Source organism: Mustelus asterias, chromosome 11, assembly GCF_964213995.1.
Source record: "Mustelus asterias chromosome 11, sMusAst1.hap1.1, whole genome shotgun sequence".
NCBI classification, from domain to species: domain Eukaryota; kingdom Metazoa; phylum Chordata; class Chondrichthyes; order Carcharhiniformes; family Triakidae; genus Mustelus; species Mustelus asterias.
The window spans coordinates 103337636-103355408 of NC_135811.1; the positions used below are offsets into that span (position 1 = coordinate 103337636).

General features: G+C 44.3%; 3 non-coding genes across 3 annotated transcripts; all 3 read right to left on the bottom strand.

The window, feature by feature from the left end:
- Nucleotides 1-6634: 6634 nt before the first annotated feature.
- On the bottom strand, nucleotides 6635-6706 carry trnac-gca (transfer RNA cysteine (anticodon GCA)). The gene has a single exon. It is a non-coding gene; the product is annotated as a tRNA-Cys (tRNA).
- Nucleotides 6707-7907: 1201 nt separating this feature from the next.
- trnac-gca (transfer RNA cysteine (anticodon GCA)) lies at nucleotides 7908-7979 on the bottom strand. The gene has a single exon. It is a non-coding gene; the product is annotated as a tRNA-Cys (tRNA).
- A 6434-nt stretch (nucleotides 7980-14413) lies between these two features.
- trnac-gca (transfer RNA cysteine (anticodon GCA)) lies at nucleotides 14414-14485 on the bottom strand. The gene has a single exon. It is a non-coding gene; the product is annotated as a tRNA-Cys (tRNA).
- Between the last annotated feature and the right edge of the window lie 3288 nt (nucleotides 14486-17773).

Here is a 17773-nt window from a genome sequence, read left to right on the forward strand (position 1 = left end):
TGTGGGAAAAATCCACTAGTAGTCAGACTTCGAGATTCAGAAAATACGATTTATTAAACGGAGCTCCGGGAGTAAAGGCACAAGTTCGTAGAACACCTTTTCTCACTAGTATGTCGGGAGCGGTTCATTTTTATACCCTTTACACAATGGGTAAACCGGTGATTCGAACATTATCACATCGTTTAAGTGAGTACAAGCAGGTATAGACATTTAACATTTTATGAATGGGTACATCCCTTCATGTTTAAGCAAGTACAAGCAGGTATAGACATTTAACATAATATGAATGGGTACATTTCCTCATGTCTGTATCTGTCAATGGTCAGTTTCGTCTCATTCAGGTGCTAATTGCTTTCCTCGCATTCGTATTTTCCCGCGTTTCCCTAACGTTAATCTAAGCTCTTTGTTTCGGGCTTTCCTTATCTTAAAAGATGTTTTGACCCTTGGCTTGGCTTCCTGAGGTGTTTGTTTGCTATGAGTCACTGTCTGTGATTTGGAAATGGCTTGTCTGTTAGGTTTTGACTTAAAGTGATTTCTGAACAGCGGGAACCTGTGCCTGCTTTTTTGGCTTCTTTCCCAGTTAACCCTTTATGTGCCAGGCAGCCATTTTAAAGTGTGCTCCCTTGTATTTTTCCCCTTACACAAGTAAATAAAAATTTCTAAAGCTCGCCAAAATGCTGCCGCCTTTTGGTTTGAAGAATCTTCGCCTATCGTTTTCAGACAGAGTTGATAGTGGCACTTGTCTGGAAAGTTGTGTTCCTCTGCTCTCCAGCTGTAGTTCCGATTCTCGCCACAAACACAAGCAGCCTCTATAGAGGTTGGAGTCTCTCCTTTAATACATTGGATATGTTGGTGTGTGAGGAGCTGCTGAAGGTCACTGACTCATATCCGCTTTGAACATTGCAGCGTTACTGCCCGGCCAGAGTGTTGCTGGGCCGCCCACACACAATGAAAGGTCATTGAGCTGAAACTTTATTTAATTTCCATAGATTCCGAGCATTTCCTGAATTCGCCGTTTTCATTTCAATCCATTCTCCTGATCACTTGGATTTTTAGCTGTTGTCTCTAACTGCCTGTCATAATTTTTCAAAATAATAAGTCTATTTTAAAGTTGAAAACTACATTTCTCCCATTGCAGTATTGAAAATATTTTCTGTGTTTGAGTGAAGACGGGAGTCCCTGAGTAACAGGGAATGATTGAAATGTGTCTCTCTGTTTTCTCTCCGGCCGCTGTCACCGTTTAACCGGTGCCGGGATGAAGATTTGATGCAATTGAATCAGCCGATTTCCAAACTGAAAGCGCCGGGAATGAAGCTGAGCAGGTCTGAGAGAGCTCGGCGCTGAGGGGAAATATCACAACAATGTTGTGAGACTCGATTCTGTTCCGCAATTAAAGATTGGGAAACAACTCCAAGCAGCCGGAGAGAAAACAGAGACACATTTCAATCATTCCCTGTTACTCAGAGACTCCCGTCTTCATTGAAACGTCTCCATCAGGGATTATTCCACATTCACATCTGTCCTGGAGAAATCCAGCTGTGCATCTCCCCGGCTGTTGGAATGGGATAGAGCCGGAAAAATTCCTCGGCTGCCGGCTCCGTTTTCTCCCAGAGCCCGGCTCACTTTCTCAATGAATCAAGTGAGAAAACGAAATCAATCTGGCAGCTTTGTGCGGCGCCTCGGGAAAACAGCTGCAAATAAAAGGTGGAAATAACAGCAGTCAGAGCGCCTCACACACTGGAGTCCCGGCTCAGTGTGTGCGGGATATAAAGATGTATTAACCAATCAGAAATCACCGTACATGTCATGGTGACGTGTCTTTAATATTTAAATTGACAAACCAGGACAGGGAAGATCCCTTTGGACTGTTCACGCCCAGCGCCAAAACCTGCACGCGAACTTCCGAGTTTCCCTGTTACTCAGACTCCCGTCTTCACTGAAATGTCTCCATCAGGGATTATTTCCACATTCACATCTGTCCTGGAGAAATCCAGCTGTGCATCTCCCCGGCTGTTGGAATGGGATGGAGCCGGAATAATTCCTCGGCTCCTCACTGTTTAAATGATTCTCGCCGAAGTTGATTTCAGATTGAATTCACATCCTCTTGTATCCGGGCGGGTGCGGGGGGGGGCTGTTGTTGCGTTATTTTTATTCCTGTTTCTTGTTCCTGTTTACAGAATTCCTTCCTGCCTTTCCAATGTTCGCTCAGTGAGTTTGTGAGTGTTTATACGAAGCTCACTCGAACCGGGATTTTGGCGAGGGTTAGAAATTTATATTCACTTAAAACACAGAGAAATGATAGATTTTGTTGGATTTTGAACAGTTAGAATAGGGAGTTTTACAATAGGGAGTTTCCCGCCAGTTTTCCAGGTGAATTATTGAGAATCAGAATGACTCAGATTTGCCGCTGATTTGAGTCTCTTCTTGCTGGGCGCAGTTCGAGCGCCCGCAATCTGTCAGAAGCAGTGTATTGATTTCCATTGAGGACACCGGCTCGGAAGTTCGCGTGCAGGTTTTGGCGCTGGGCGTGAACAGTCCAAAGGGATCTTCCCTGTCCTGGTTTGTCAATTTAAATATTTATGACACGTCACCATGACATGTACGGCGATTTCTGATTGGTTAATACATCTTTATATCCCGCACACACTGAGCCGGGACTCCAGTGTGTGAGGCGCTCTGACTGCTGTTATTTCCACCTTTTATTTGCAGCTGTTCTCTCGAGGCGCCGCACAATGCTGCCAGATTTATTCCGTTTTCTAACTTGATTCAGTGAGAAAGTGAGCCGGGCTCTGGGAGAAAGCGGAGCCGGCAGCCGAGGAATTATTCCGGCTCCATCCCATTCCAACACCCGGGGAGATGCACAGCTGGATTTATCCAGGACAGATGTGAATGTGGAATAATCCCGGATGGAGACGTTTGAGTGAAGACGGGAGTCTCTGAGTAACAGGGAATGATTGAAATGTGTCTCTGAACCTCCAGGTGGTTCTGACCATGTTTCCCGGTTTATCCGAAGAGTTTGATGACGTTCAGAAGCAGAGAATTTGTGGGAGTTTTACTGAATCTCACTGACTCCCAAAACACTCTGAATATCGCCGCATTGCTCGGCGCTGCTGAGATAGAAACGTAGAAACATAGAACAGTACAGCACAGAACAGGCCCTTCGGCCCACGATGTTGTGCCGAGCTTTATCTGAAACCATGTGCTCCATGTGCCTATCCAATAACCGCTTAAATGCTCCTAAAGTGTTTGACTCCAATATCACTGCAGGCAGTCCATTCCACACCCCAACCACTCTCTGCGTAAAGAACCTACCTCTGATATCCTTCCTATATCTCCCACCACGAATCTTACAGTTATGTCCCCTTGTAATAGCTCCATCCACCCGAAGAAATAGTCTTTGAACGTTCACTCTATCTATCCCGTTCATCATTTTATAAACCTCTAATAAGTCTCCCCTCAGCCTTCTCCGTTCCAGAGAGAACAGCCCCAGCTGCCTCAACCTTTCCTCATAAGACCTACCCTCCAAACCAGGCAGCATCCTGGTAAATCTCCTTTGCACTCTTTCCAGCGCTTCCACATCCTTCTTATAGTGAGGTGACCAGAACTGCACACAATATTCCAAATGTGGTCTCACCAAGGTCCTGTACAGTTGCAGCATAACCACACGGCTCTTAAACTCCAACCCCCTGTTAATAAAAGATATGACAGCATTGTTGATCAGTCTCTGCTCTCTCCAGCTGCAGTTCCACTTCTCACCTCAAACACAAGCAGCCTCTCCAGCTGAGAGCAAATTCGGTGCATTGCTCCAGCGCTCCCACTCAGGTGGGGGTGAGAGTTGGGCCTGGCTGGAAGGGGTGGGGGATAACCCCTTGGACATGAGGTAACCCCTTGTGTTGGGATGTTAATATCCACATGTGCGGGTAGTCCTTGGGAGGAGGGGAAAGGAGACAGTGGGGTTTAATGGGGCGGGGGGGGGAGGGGCGGGGGGAGAGGAGGCGGATTCCCGTGAGGTGTACAACTTTACGAGAGACACAGACAGGATAGAGAGGAAGGAAACTTCCCACTTTCCAGAGGGGTCAATAATCAGGAGGCATTGATCTAAGATGGGGAGCTGGGGATTAAGAGGGGATTTGAGGAAAAATGCCCAGAGAGAGGTGGCAATCTAGAACGTGCTGCCAGGAAGGATGGTGGAGGCAGGAACCCTCACAACATTTAAGAGATATTTAGATGAGCTCTTGAAACACCATAACTTACAAGGCCTTCGACCAAGTGCTGGACAATAGAAATAGAATAGATGGGTGTGTGATAGCAGGAACATGCACGATGGGCCTCCTTCTGTGCTGTAAAGCTCTGTGACTCTATCACTCTATCTCTATGACTCTAGTAATTGTGGGTGGGGGGAACCATTGGAAGTTTGTTCTGGAAGTCACGTTTTTAGATGTTTCACAGGCCGGAGCAATTGTCCAGGGGAGGTTGCCGGTCCGGGAATTGTTCTGCAATTGGGGAAATCCAAAGGGGCTTCCCCAACTCATCTTTGGGGACTTTCCCCTCCCCTCAATATGACACTGAGGGGTTTGTGTGTTCAGGCCTAAAGTTTAATCACAATATTAATTGTCCCCCTTTAACTCCTGCCCCATCAGAAATGCATCAGAAAGGGCGGTGATCGCGAATTTAGGATTCTCAATCCCAAATCCCACATTGGGAGATGACTCTATTTCAGATTTTGTTTTAGAATATCATTTGGCTTATCATGAGAACTCACAATCACCTCAAATTTACTGATGTCAACATTTCAGAAGGCGAAACATAGAAACTAGAAGCAGGAATAAGCCATTGGACCCTTTGGGCCGACTCCTCCATTCATTTTGATCATGGCCGATCATCAAATACATTACCCTGATCACGCCTTTCCCCCATATCCCTTGAACCTTTAGCCCCTAGAGCCTAAACTAATACCTTCTTGAATTCACACAATGTTTTGGGCTCAACTACATTCTGTGGTAATGAGTTCCACACATTCACCACCCTCTCACCTCAGTCCAAAATGATTTACCCCTTCTGCTCAAACTATGACCCCTAGTTCGGGACTTGCCCACCATTGGAAACAATCTATCTGAATCTACCCTGTCTAACCCTGTTAGAATTTTATACGTTTCTATGAGATCCCCTCTCACTTTTCTAAACTCCAGTGAATATCATCCAAACTGATTTAATCTCTCCTCATATGACAGACCTGCCACCCCAGGAATCAGCCTGGTAAACCTTCGCTGCACTCCCTAAATAGCAAGGACATCTTTCCTCAGGTAAGGACACCGAACCTGTGCAGAGTACTCCAGGTGTGGCCTCACCAGTGCCCTGTATAATTGTAATGTTGAAAGATAATTAAAATAATTGCGAATTCCGGGAACCTGAGGAAAAGGCAGGAAGTGACATTAGTGAATTGCTTCCTTCAGGAAGCCAGTACAGGCACAATGGGCCAAATGGCCTCCTGTTGTGTTGTCACCATCGCATGAATTTGTGAATAATAGTTTGTACCATGACCCGAACCTGACTTTAAAATGCCTGTTGACTGCAAATGAGCATTTTTTTCATTCACTGAATCGGTTGTAAAGGAGATGGTTATAAAGACATCAACATGCAAAACAACAACACCTTATTCAGCCACAGAAAGTATTTAAAATAAAACATATCAGTTCAAACAGATTGTGACACTGAATCTCCCCAGGTGCCGAATGTGCTCCCCCTGGCGTTGCGACTGGAACATAGCAGAGAACCAACTGACTGGTCGCAGGAGACACCATCAAATAACATCTTAGGCGCTGTTTTAAAAGTCTCTGTTCTTCCAAACTATGGCACAGAGTATTTATGCGGAGTTATGATCAGAAAGCTAACTTTATACATTATAGAATGCCGCGGAGGTGGCCCCCAGACTTGATCGATGACCCATCTAATCGGCAGGTAAATACTATCGAGCAAGAGAGCCCCAGACCTATTTTGCAGGCTCTGTAAACTAGAGAAAAAAATGTTCATAAGGCAGAACACAAATGTCCAAATATAGTTGAAGACATTTTTAGACAATACCAAATAGGTATAAAATGTTTCAGATAGGCACCAACCTGTTTATACAGAGAATTAGTCTTAATTACAATAATTACAGACATGTTCAGTGTGTAACTTTCATTCTTGTGACAACATACATTTCTGTGAGGGGTTGACAAAAGTGAAGCCGCTGTTATCAGGAGCTCATGTCAGTCAATACATTCCAAGTGCTGGGAAATAGGAATTGAATAGATAGGTACTTGGTGGCCAGCCCAGACACGATGGGCCGAAGGGCATATTTTTCTGTTCAAAAACTCGATGACTTCACCTCTAGACTGGGCTCTTGATTAAACGTCGAGAATAAACTGGTCCACGGAACAAACACCACCAGAGAAACAGAGCAGAAACGAAGGGATGAATTGAAAAAAATAATGGACAATGACGGACGTTGCAGTAAAATCATCCACTCTTTCAATAGCAGCACCAAACAGCTAAATTCTGGGGTTTTATTACTCATTGCTGCAGTTGAAGACAATAGCACTGTGGAAAATGCTGTGTGTGACTTTGATTTTTTTTGCTAAGATGAAACCAAGGAAGGGGGCACCCAGATTTGAACTGGGGACTTCTTGATCTGCAGTCAAATACTCTACCACTGAGCTACACCCCCTCTTATCGGTTGCAAGCCTCTGTGCTCTGAAATAAAATAAAACTTGGGTATTTCTTTACCTGAAGGACACACTGACACCCCGGCAAACATTAACCCTTTACTCCTTTAGCCACAGATGCTCCCTGATGGGGAGGGAGGATTTTTGGTATTTTCTGACTGCACCAATCTTTATTATTTACAGTATGAATATCAGGGGGAGAACCCTGAATATGATCTGCAGTGAAATATGGCATCACACAGCTGCACCCATTTATGTTGGACAGTCACTGGTTCATTAATAGAAGAATGGAATAAATATTTATCCTCAAATGAGAACTTCAGCTCAATATTTTGTTTATTGAGGAACCGAAGTGAAGGCCCAAGGATCCATTATATTCAGCAAAGTGGTTTGGAGAAAACAAATAATTCCAGAATTAATTAAATAACAGTATTTGTGTTCTTAAAGACTGCAAAGCGGAGTTTTGAGTTTCTGAGGAGTTTATTATTGACTCTAATGATCACAGAGTTGCTGTAGAGGCAGAGTAATGACAACAAACCTTCTTTGTGAAAACATGAGGCCATTGAGAGGATATTGGATTGAAACTAGAGGACTCTCTTCATACACGGTCAAACGCTTTGTCCCCACTCACATCTCTATAGCTTCTTATGCTTCCAGAATCCATAGAATCCCCACAGTGCAGAAGGAGACCAGACAGGCAGCAAACTGTTTATATGGAGAATTAGTCTTGATTACAATAATTACAGACACGTTGAGTGTGTTACATTCCTTGTTGTGACAAATCACATTCCTGTGAGGCGCTGACAAATGTGAAGCCACCGTTCTCACAAGCTTGTGTCAGTCAATACATTCCAAGTGCTGGAAAATGGGATTAGAAAAAATAGGCGCTTGATGGCCAGAACAGTCACGATGGGCCGAATGGCCTATTATTCTGTTGTAAAACGTCATGACTTTACCTGTCGACTGGGCTCCAGATTATATGTCTAGAATAAAATGGTCCAAAGGAGCAAGACTCTCAGCGAAACAGAGGAGAAACGATGGAGTGAATTGTAATAAATAGTGGACAATGACAAACATTGCACTCGTTCAGAAGCAGCACCAAACAGCTCATTTCAGGATTATTATTACTTGTTGCTGCAGTTACGGACACTGTGCTGCGTGTGGGTGGACTGTGTGACTTTGATTCTTCCTTTGCTAAATTAAAGGGGGCACCCAGACTTGAACTGGGGACCTCTTGATCTGCAGTCAAATGCTCTACCACTGAGCTATACCCCCACGGGTCAGCAAGTGCTGTCTGTGCTTTGAAATAAAATAAAACTTGGTTGTTTTGTCATCTCAAGGATACACTGGCACCCCGTGAAACATTAACCCTTTACTCCTTTAGCCACAGATGCTCCCTGATGGGGCGGGAAGATTTCTGGTATTTCCTGACTGTACCAATCTTCATTTTTTACAGTATGAACATCGGGGGAAGAACCCTGAATAAATTTTGTCTTTGCTCTGGAGTGTTGGGGGTGGGGGCGGCGGGGATGGAGGGATGGCGGGAAGTGGGGAGAGAGAGAGAGTGAGAGAGAGACGCCCTCTCCGTAAGGTTATACATCCCGGGCATCTCACTCCCTTCCAATAACCCATCTCCCCAGGACAGTGGCAACCCGAGACCATCCCCGGATGCCATGCTCAATGGGCTGCTGACTATCGACACATCATCGCCACTTTGGGCACGGAGAGCATAATCTGTTTCTTAAAGCAAAACCTGCTCTGTACATCAGATCGATAGGTTTTGTCTTCTGTGATGGGGACAAAATTCATATTTTCCCCTGAGGTCACCGCACAAATCCACAAGAGAAAACCGAAACAAGCCGCAGAGGTATACACAGCCTGCAGGGCTTTCAGCAGCAAGACTCGGGGGAGACCCAGGCTGTGACAGGGTCCCCATTGGGAACTCCTGAAGCATAGACATGAGTGCACCCATCTGGACGTCCGGTGCAGTTGCTTCCAGGAATGGCATCAATCCGGGCGGCACGTTGGCACAGTGGGTAGTACTGCTGCCTCACGGCACCAGGGACGCGGGTTCAACTCCCAGCTTAGGTCACTGTCTGTGTGGAGTTTGTACGTTCTCCCCGTGTCTGCATGGGTTTCCTCCCACAGTCGAAAGATGTGCAGGTTTGGTGAATTGGCCATGCTAAATTCTCTCTGTGTACGAAGAAGCGCCGGAGTGTGGCGACTAGGGGATTTTCACAGTGACTAATAACAAATAAACTTAAACTTCAGACAGACGGTGGGGAAGCACCTCGTGACCATTGTAGGAGCGCTGCAGATTTCATGCAATGTGAGGAGCCGTGTTAACATCTGCCAAGCTCCCCTGTTTGGGGCAACAGTTGCCAGGCCTGGTTCCTGTTGGTGGGGCCTGGGATGGGATGTCAGCAGTCAGACACAGAGCCTGTCCAGCAGACAGATGGCAGAGTATCCAGTGCGACATTAGTGGGATTGGGACCCGGCCACATATGCAATCACTGGGGGGGTCATTCAGCTGCCAGGATGAATACACACTGCATGAGTCCACAGCCAGCGTCAAACCCTGACCCATGGATCCCTAGGTCAGCACGAGCCCCCCCAAAACCCTTGCACCCATGCAAGCCCCCCACCCCACCCTGCACCATGACAGCAGCTGAGAGCCCCCTGTACCCCGGAGGTTGGTGCTCAGCAGTACTCACCTCCTCGCTCTCCTTCGCCACTGCTGTGCCTGAACCACACTTTTATAGAGCAGGGTGATTCACACCGGCAGGATGTCATACCGGAGAGGTGGGAAGCATCCGGGGGGAGTCTGCGTGCCGGAATCGCTGATGATATTGAAATCCAGTCAGATTTATGCTAATGAGCTCGGTTTCCAGTTTGAGCAGGAAGTGGTTCACGTCATTAAAATGGGCCCAGGAAGATAGTAAACAATTAGAAAAGTGTCTCGACCCTGCTCCAGAATTAAAGATTGGGAAACAACTCCAAGCAGAGCTTCTGGAACTGCTGCTGTGGACAAGTTGAATCATGTTCCAGGATTGGAAATCCTCTCACACAAAATACATAGCACTGACACCCAGGAAACAGGCCAATAAAATACAACAGAATAAACAGCCCGCCGGATTGTTAGAGGATGTGTTTTCGTCTGAAATAAAGTCTGATGCGAATCAGTGAAACAGGAAGAGAGTGAACCAGGCGGTTGTGGAAGAGTTTGCCGGATCATCTATCAGGAGAGTTTGATGTTTGGAAGCAGAGAGTTTGTGGATGATGTGTTCCTGCCCACATGGGTGTGTGTTTTGCCCTTGGGGGTGGGGGCAGAGGGGAGGATTCCCATGAGGTGTATAAAATTCTGATGGATATAGTTAGGGAAGATTGAAAGGAACCTTTCTCCTTCGTAGAGCAATCAATAATCAGTGGTCACAGATTGATGGTCAGGGCAGGATATATAGAGGGGATTTGAGGAAAAAGAACTTCTCACCCAGAGGGTGTTGGGAATCTGGAATTCACGTCGTGAAAGAGGCAGGAACACTTGCAACATTTAAGAAGCATTTAGATGAGCACTCGCAATGCGATAGCATACAAGGCTACGGATCAAGTGCTGGAAAAAGCGACCAGAATGAAGAGGCACTCAATGGCTGGCACAGACACGATGGGCTGAAGGGTCTCTTTCTGTGATATAATGCTCTGTGACTGTATCACTCTATCTCTATGACCCTAGTACATGCAGGCAGTGTGGGGGAAGGGGATAGGGGAATAAGGGAATCTGATTAGGGGTTAGTGTGGGTCTGTGGAGCAGTTGCCCAGAACTTAGAAGTGGCTTTAATTCTTCTGGCGGTGTAAGTGTTGTGGATCCATTTGAGATTTGTGATTTAAATCAGATTTTTGGATGGTTCTACAGGCTGGAGGAATTGCCCGGGGGAGTCTGCAGTTCCGGGCAAATGTCCTGCAAACTCCCTTGCCTGGGAACGTCCAAATTAATTTCCCCAACCCATCTTTGGGATCTTCTCCCCCCCCCCCCCCCCCCACCCCGCCCACCCCCCATCCCCTCCCTCAATACGACGCTGGGGGGTTTGTCTGTTACGGCCCAAAGTTTAATCACAATATTAATTATCCTCCTTTTACTGCTGCCCCCATCAGAAGGGCATTGGAAAGGATGCTGAACGTGAATTTAGGATTTTCAATTCAGGCTCTCACATTGGGAGAGTCTAAGATTATTTTTAGAACATAATTTTGGTTCATCTGGAGAACTCACAATCACAAGAACACAAGAAATAGAAGCAGGAATAGGGCCACCGGGCCCTTCAAACCTGTCCCACCATTCAATACGAGCATGGCTCCAGCTGACATTCTGTTCCTTCCTTCAGGTCATTAATGTAAATCTTGAACAAATCCGGATCAAGAACTGATCCTTGCCGCACTCCACTGGATACATCTTTCCACACTGGAACGGATTTGATTTTGATTTATTATTGTCACATGTATTGGGATACAGTGAAAAGTATTGTTTCTTCTGCGCTATACAGGCCGAACATCACGTTCATAGAGTACATTGGGGAGAAGGAAAGGAGAGGATGCCGAATACAGTGTTGCAGTCGCAGCTCGGGTGCAGAGAAAGATCAGCACAGTTCAATCACTTCAAATTTGCTGGTTCAAAATTTCAGAAGGCGAATTAAAATAATTACGAATTCCGGGGCCGTGACGAAAGGGCAGGAAGTGGCATTAGCCTGTGAACCATCCAGGAAGCCAGTACAGGCACAATGGGCCAAATGGCCTCCTTTTGTGCTGTCGACATCGCATGATTCTGTGAATGATAATTTGTCCCATTACCCGAACCTGATGTTTAAAATGCTTGTTCACTGCATCGGAGCATTTTTTTCATTCACTGAATTGGTTGTAAAGGAGATGGTCATAAAGACATCAACATGCAAAACAACAACACCATATTCAGCCACAGAAAGTATTTAAAATAAAACATCTCAGTTCAAACAGGTTGTGACACCGGGTGAAGAATGTGCTCCCCCTGGTGTTGCGACTGGAACACAGCGGAGAATCAAATGACTGGTCGCAGGAGACACCATCTCTGTTCTTCCAAACTATGGCACAAAGTATTTATGCAGAGTTATTATCAGAAAGCTAACATTATACATTTTGAAATGCCACGTAGGTGGCATCCAAACTTGATCTATGCTCCAACCAGTCTATAGGTAAATACTATCGAGCGAGAGAATCCCAGACCTATTTTACGGGCTCTGTAAATTAGATTTAAAAATGTTCACAGGGCAGAACACAAAGAAAATAGTTCAAGGCATTTTTAGACAATGCCAAATTGTTTTAAATTGCCGATTACCTTTACAAACAGACACTGAACTGTTTATATAGAGAATTAGTCTTGATTACAATAATTACAGACATGTTCAGTGTGTAACTTTCATTGTGGCAACATACATTTCTGTGAGGGGTTGACAAAAGTGAAGCCGCTGTTATCACGATCTCGTGTCAATCAATACATTTAAACTGCTGGAAAATGGGACGAGAATAGATAGGTGCTTCGTGGCCGGCTCAAGGGGTGAAGGGCCTATTTTTCCGTTGTAAAACTCCCAAAACTTTACCTCCAGGTTGGTCTCTAGATTAAACATCTGGGATAAACTAGTCGACAGAACAAACACTATCAGACAAACAAAGGAGAAACGATGAAATGAATTGTAAAAAATAGTGGACATTAACAAACAATATGGTAAAACTAGCCATTCTTTAAAGCAACACATTTCAGGATCATTATTACTCATTGCTGCAGTTAGGGAAACTGCACTGTGTGAAAGTGGGCTGTGTGATTTTGTTAAGATAAAGGAAAGTACCCAGATTTGAACTGAGGGTTCCTTGATCTGCAGTCAAATGCGCTACCACTGAGCTATACCCCCACATGTCAGTTAATGGTCTCTGTGCTTTGAGATAAAATAAAATATGGGCGTTTCTTCACCTCAAGGATATACTGGCACCCCGTGAAACATTAACCCTTTACGTCTTTCACCACAGATGCTCCCTGATGGGGAGGGAGGATTTTTGGTATTTTCTGACTGCACCAATCTTTATTATTTACAGTATGAATATCGGGGGGAGAACCCTGAATATGATCTGTAGTGAAATATGGCATCACACAGCTGCACCATTTATGTTGTACAGTCACTGGTTCATGAATAGAAGAATGGAATAAATATTTATCCTCAAATGAGAACTTCAGCTCAATATTTTGTTTATTGAGGAATTAAAGTGAAGGCCTAAGGATCCATTACATTCAGCAAAGTGGTTTGATTTGATTTATTATTGTCACATATTTTAGTATACAGTGAAAAGTATTGTTTCTTGCCGGCTATACAGACAAAGCATACCGTTCATAGAGCAGGAAAGGAGAGAGTGGAGAATGTAGTGTTACTGTCACAGATAGGGTGTCGAGAAAGATCAACGTAATGTGAGGTAGGTCCATTCAAAAGTCTGATTGCAACATGGAAGAAGCTGTTCTTGAGTCAGTTGGTACCTGATCCCAGCAGAAGAAGGTGGAAGAGAGAATGTCCGGGATGCGTAGGGTCCTTAATTATGTTGGCTGCTTTTCCAAGACAGCGGGAAGTGTAGACAGTGTCAATGGATGGGAGGCTGGTTTGAGTGATGGACTGGGCTTTATTCACGACCCTTTGTATTTTTTTGCCGTTTTGGACAGAGCAGGAGCCATACCAAGTTGTGATACAACCAAAAAGAATGCTTTCTGTGGTGCACCTGTAGAAGTTGGTGAGAGTCATTGTGGACATGGCAAATTCCATCAGTCTCCTGAGAAAGTTGAGGTGTTGGTGGGCTTTCTTAGCTATAGCATCCGGTTTGGAGAAAACAAATAATTTCATAAACTCACCCACAAACTCTCTGCTTCTAAACATAAACTATGGGAGTCATGATCACAAAGCTAACATTGTACATTATAAAATGCCGCGGAGGTCGCACCCAGACTTGATCTATGGTCCATCTAATCTACAGGTAAATGCTAACGAGCAAGAGAGCCTCAGACCTATTTTGCAGGCTCCGTAAATTAGAGAAAAAATGTTAATAGGACAGAACAAAAGTGCAAATAAAAATTCAGGATATTTTTAACAGTACCAAATTATTTTAAAATGTCGATTACCTTTTCAGACAGGCAGCAAACTGTTTATAAGGAGAATTAGTTTTGATTACAATAATTACAGACATGATCAGTGTGCAACTTTCATTGTTGTGACAACATACATTTCTGTGAGGGGTTGACAAAAGTGAAGCCGCTGTTATCAGGAGCTTGTGTCACTCAATACATTCCAAATGTTGGAAAATGGGACTAGAATAAATAGGTGCTTGATGGCCAGTACAATCACGATGGGCCGAAGGGCCTATTTTTCTGTTGTAAAACTCTCGGACTTTACCTCCAGACTGGGCTCGAGATTAGATGTCTGGAATAAAATGGTCCACAGGAGTAAGACTATCTGAGGAACAGAGGAGAAACGATGGAATGAATTGTAATAAATAGTGGACAATGACAAACATTGCAGTAAAACCTCCCAGTCTTGAAGTAGTGGCACCAACCTGCTCATTTCAGGATTATTATTACTGCAGTTACAGACACTGTCCTGTGTAAGAGTATGTTGTGTGACTTTGATTCTTTTTTGCCAAGCTAAATGCAAGGAAGGGGGCACCCAAATTTGAACTGGGGACCTCTTGACCTGCAGTCAAATGCTCTACCACTGAGCTATACCCCCTCTTGTCAGCCTTTGGTCTCTGTGCCTGGGAATAAAATAAAACTTAGACATTTTGTCACCTCAAGGATACACTGGCACCCCGTGAAACATTAACCCTTTACTCCTTTTGCCACAGATGCTCCCTGATGGGGAGGGAGGATTCCTGGTATTTTCTGACTGCACCAATCTTTATTTTTTACAGTATGAATATCGGGGGGAGAACCCTGAATATGATCTGTAGTGAAATATGGCATCACACAGCTGCACCATTTATGTTGTACAGTCACTGGTTCATTAATAGAAGAATGGAATAAATATTTATCTTCAAATGAGAACTTCAGCTCAATATTTTGTTTATTGAGGAACAAAAGTGAAGGCCTAAGGATCCATTACATTCAGCAAAGTGGTTTGATTTGATTTATTATTGTCACATATATTAGTATACAGTGAAAAGTATTGTTTCTTCTGCGCTATACAGACTAACGTACCGTTCATAGAGTACATAGGGGAGAAGGAAAGGAGAGGATGCCGAATATCATGTCACAGTCACAGCTCGTGTGCAGAGAAAGATCAGCAAGGCCCAATCACCTCAAATTTGCTGGTGTCAAAATTTCAGGAGGCGAAACAATGCTTTAGAAGTTTCTTTATTAATGTCACAAGTCGGCTTACGTTGACACTGCAATGAAGTTACTGTGAAAATCGCCTAGTCGCCACACTCCAGCGCCTGTTCGGGTACAATGAGGGAGAATTGAACATGGTGAATCCACCTAATCTGCACGTCTTCCATATTGTGGGAGGAAATCGGAGCACCCGGAGAAAACTCACGCAGACACGGGGAGAATGTACAAACTCCACACAGACAGTGACCCAAGCTGGGAATTGAAGCCAGGTTTCTGGTTGTTGTGAAGCAGCAGTGCTAACCACTGTGCCACCAATGTTGAACGACAATTAAAATAATTATACATTTCGGGTCTGTGGGGAAAAAGCAGGAAGTGGCATTCGTGAGTTGCTTCCTCCAGGAAGCCAGTACAGGCACAGTGGGCCAAATGGCCTCCTGTTGTGCTGTCACCATCGCATGAATCTGTGAATAATAGTTCGTCCCATTACCCGAACCTGATTTTAAAATGCTTGTTCACTGCATGGAAGCATTTTTTTCATTCACTGAATCGGTTGTAAAGGAAATGGTTATAAAGACATCAACATGCAAAACAACAACACCTTATCCAGCCACAGAAAGTATTTAAAATAAAACATCTCAGTTCAAACAGATTGTGACACTGAATCTGCCCGGGTGCAGGATGTGCTCCCCCTGGTGTTGAGACTGGAACACAGCGGAGAATCAAATGACTGGGAGCAGGAGACACCATCTCTGTTCTTTCACACTCTGGCACAAAGTATTCATGCAGAGTTATGATCAGAAAGCTAACATTATACATTATAAAATGCCGTGGAGGAAGCACCCAAACTTGATCTATGCCCCATCTAATCTACAGGTAAATACTATCGAGCGAGAGACCCCCAGGCCTATTTTGCAGGCTTTGTAAATTAGAGAAAAAAATGTTCACAGGGCAGAACACAAATGTAAAAAAAAATTCAGGGCATTTATAGTTAATACCAAATTGTTTTAAAATGTCAATTATCTTTTCACATAGGCAGCAAGCTGTTTGTATAGAGAATTAGTTTTGATTACAATAATTACAGACATGGCCAATGTGTAACTTTCATTGTTGTGACAACATACATTTCTGTGAGGTGTTGACAGAAGTGAAGCCGCTGTTATCAGGAGCTCATGTCAGTCAATACATTCCAAGTGCTGGAAAATGGGATTAGAATAGATTGGTGCTTGATGGCCAGAACAGTCACGATGGGCCGAAGGGTCTATTTTTCTGTTGTAAATCTGTTGGGAGATGACTCTGTTAAGATTATTTTTAGAACATAATTTCGGTTCATCTGGAGAACTCACAATCACAAGAACACAAGAAATAGAAGCAGGAATAGGCCACCGGGTCCTTCAAACCTCTCCCACCATTCAATACGATCATGGTTCCAGCTGACATTCTGTTCCTTCCTTCAGGTCATTAATGTAAATAATGAACAATTGCAGGTCAAGAACTGATCCCTGCCGCACTCCACTCGATACAACTTTCCACTCTGAAAAGGATTTATCATAGATTCCTACAGGGCAGAAGGAGGCCATTCGGCCCATTTACTCTGCACTGACCACAATCCCACTCAGGCCCTATCCCCACACATCAACACTAATTAGTCCCCCTGACACTAAGAGACAATTTAGCATGGCCAAAGTACCTAACCTACATCTTTAGACTGTGGGAGGAAACCATAGCATCTGGAGAAAACCCACACAAACATGGGGAGAACACGCAAACTCCACACAGACAGTGACCCAAGCTGGGAATTGAATCAAGTTCCTGGTGCTGTGAGGCTACAGTACAAACCATTCTGCCACCGTGCCACTCCGTTTGATTTATTTCATTTATTATTGTCACATATATTGGGATACAGTGAAAAGTATTGTTTCTTCTGTGACATGGTCAGTGTGTAACTTTCACTGTTGTGACAACATACATTTCTCTGAGGCGTCGACGAAAGTGAAGCTGCTGTTATCAGGAGCTCGTGTTAGTCAATACATTCCAAGTGCTGGAGAAGGATGGATTTCTGGTATTTTCTGACTGCACCAATCTTTATTTTTTACAGTATGAATATCAGGGGAAGGACCCTGAATATGATCTGTAGTGAAACATGGCATCACACAGCTGCACCCATTTATGTTGTACAGTCACTGGTTCATTAATAGAAGAATGGAATAAATATTTATCCTCAAATGAGAACTTCAGCTCAATATTTTGTTTATTGAGGAACCAAAGTGAAGGCCTAAGGATCCATTACATTCAGCAAAGTGGTTTGATTTGATTTATTATTGTCACATATTTTAGTATACAGTGAAAAGTGTTGTTTCTTGCGCGCTATACAGACAAAACATACCGTTCATAGAGCAGGAAAGGAGAGAGTGGAGAATGTAGTGTTACTGTCACAGCTAGGGAGTCGGGGAAGATCAACTTAATGTGAGGTAGGTCCATTCAAAAGCCTGATGACAGCCGGGAAGAAGCTGTTCTTGAGTCAGTTGATACCTGATCCCGACGGAAGAAGGTGGGTGAGAGAATGTCTGCGGTGAGTGGGGTCTTTGGTTATACAGGCTGCTTCTCCAAGGCAGTGGGGAGTGTAGACAGAGTCAATGGATGGGAGGCTGGTTTGAGTGATGGACTGGGCTTTATTCATGACCCTTTGTAG